Source organism: Chrysochloris asiatica, unplaced genomic scaffold, assembly GCF_000296735.1.
Source record: "Chrysochloris asiatica unplaced genomic scaffold, ChrAsi1.0 scaffold00063, whole genome shotgun sequence".
Lineage (NCBI taxonomy): Eukaryota > Metazoa > Chordata > Mammalia > Afrosoricida > Chrysochloridae > Chrysochloris > Chrysochloris asiatica.
In genome coordinates this window covers 17,777,361-17,780,243 of record NW_006408581.1, presented here as the reverse complement: position 1 = coordinate 17,780,243, position 2,883 = coordinate 17,777,361, and positions in this window count along the sequence as shown.

The window sequence follows — 2,883 nt, the reverse complement described above, 5'->3', positions numbered from 1 at the left end:
GAGCAGAAGTATGTCAATATCACTGGAAAAGAAAAAAGGCTGTATTGCATACAGAACTGCACAAAAAAGATACAATTTACATCCCTTTAAAGGCGCTCTCATTTAGAGCATTTATTAGAATAACAGTAAGGCTGCCAGTGTTTGCGGGCATTTGGGGATTCAGGCATATTTCTAACATATATGATTGCACATAATACTCACAACAACCAGGAAGCAGACATTGCGAAGAAAGGTTAAGAGTGACATCAAAGTGAGAGCAAGAACATCTCTATTAGAAAATATGCTTTGTTAGAAGTCAAGCTGAGCTCTGGTTCCAATTCTACCACGAAACTACCTCGAGGTATTAATTCCAGTGACCTGACTCCTCTGGGATTTAATTTTTTCATCTATAAAATGAAGAGCTTAGACACCAAGATCTAGCTCAAAATTGTGTGCATATTTCAACAAAGAAAATGCATTCCAACCACTTATTTCAGGACCAGAATTTTCATTACCAGGGATAGAAATAACACAGGAGACTTAAGGAGTCATTCTAGGCGATGAACTACCTCTTTTTTGCCCCTCAAAAAGGCACACCAGGTTCCCCATCAAGCAATTCTAAGAAATGTGTATTGTGCAATCTGGTCACATCCTCTGGAAATAGTCTCTTGGTGGTTCTATACACACTCTATAAGGTCTCCTGGTGCTAATGGCCAATGTGTGACTTCCAGATAAGACCTTGGGAGGTCACTGCTATAAAGTTAATCCAAAAAAAAAAAATTGAGACACAAATCCTAACAGGAATGAGATACGATCTCTCCCTAGTGCTAACACCAAAGTTCAGAAAAACAGATAACAACAAATGCTGGCAAGGGTGTGGAGAAACTGGGACCCTCTTACATTGCTTGTGGGACTGTACAATAGAGCAACCACTATGGAAAACAGTATGGCGCTTCCTCAAGTAAGAAATAGAAATAACATATGACCTAGAAATTCCTTGACTTGGTATAGAGCCACAAGAAATAAAAGCAAGGACATGAATAGATATATGCACTCCCATGTGTACTATTCACAATAGCAAAAAGATGGAGACAGCCTAAATGCCCATTAATGGAGAATCAATAAACCAACTTTGGTACATACACACAATGGAATACTACGCAAAGTTGAAGAATAATGATGAATCTGTGAAACACCTCAGAACATAGATGAACCTTCTCTAAATCATTGGGTCAGGTCAGACATTACTGAAGAGCAGGTATCCTCCTGAGATGGTAGCCTTCTGAGACACCTGAACAGTGAGCAGTGTTCCCTTCTGAAAGGCATGCTACACAGAGCCATGAGCACATTAGCAGCTTTGAAACTTGGAGCAGAACACATTTTAACGTTCATTCTTCTATGTAAAAAATATATATTCAGTAATACTCATGAAATGAATCAAATTCTAATACCAATATATATTATAGAGATTAACATTTTTCTTCTATTGAATTTTGTATTACAATCATAACAGTAAAAAAATTAAATTTAAAATAAATATTATAATACCCAAATGAATGTGTGATAGAACAATAATTATAAATTACATTTATGTGCCTTATGCATTTTTATGTGGAAATCACACTACAGTTAACATATTGACCTGTTGAAGCATTGAATAGAAATATAACAGGTGCTTTTTTATTCAGATCTTACCCTCTAAAGTCACTAAATAGCACCTTCAAAATGATTTTCCTTTACATATTCACAATCATAGAGTGCTGCATGACTTGTCAACTGTAGTTTTCATAATGACCAACAACTATTTGTTTATTTTAATTTCCAGAAACTATTTAAATGAATAATACATATACTACTAGAAAAAAAATATACTAAATGTTTTACAGATCTTCATAAAAATTCAACTTTACAATAAGTTAAGTTCCAAAGCTTGTAATGTCCCATTCTTTATTACATCAGAATCAATTCTGGCACCTTTCAAATGTGTCTGCGGTTTTAAAAAAATTCCAGTAAAATAGCTTCACCAGAAAATTCATCACATTTTGCTTCTTCAAATTTATAATCACTATACTCTCTTGTTTGCATTTAATGCAGAACTGTCTGGAATCATAGGAGGTGGGAAACTGTTCTCCAAGCAAAATCAGATGATTGGGAGACATTATGAATTTATTCTTGAAAGGAACACATGTAATTAATCTCTGTGTGTCAAAAAATTATGATTGTATAATTTGTAGTACCCCAAATTACTGTCCATGTAGCTTATAATGCTTATTATAGGAAAGATCATTTATTAAATATACTGATTTGAAGACTTGCATAGGATTGGTGGTGGTGGTGGTGGTTATGTGCCGTGGAGTCAGTTCCAACTCATAGCGACCCTGTACAGGGTTTCTGAGGCTGTAAATCTTTACAGGAGCAGGAAGCCTCCTCTTTCTCCCATGGAACAGCTGATAGTTTCGAACTGCTGACACTGAACCCAACTCATAACCACTATGCTCCCAGAGATCCTTGCATATGTTATTAAAAATCAATGATAGTTTTTATTAGACTAACAAAAGGTTTTTAAGAGATAAGTATTTTATCATTAACATTATTTGAATTTGATGGTACACAGTAAAAAGCAGACCAATCAATTTTACTGTAATTGATTAAATTGTATCCCCCCAAAATATGTGTCAACTTGACTGGGCCCTGATTTTTAGTGACTTGGCAATTATCTCAGGATGGAATCATTCCCCATGATGTGAGATGATGTGGTCAGCTCCGCAGTTGTAAAGAGATTGTTGTTGATGTTAAGTGCCATTGAGTCACTTCCGACTCATAGCTACCTTGTATAGGGTCTCTAAGAAGTGACTGGTAGGTTTGAACCTCCAACTTTGCAGTTCAAACACTGGACTTTCAGTC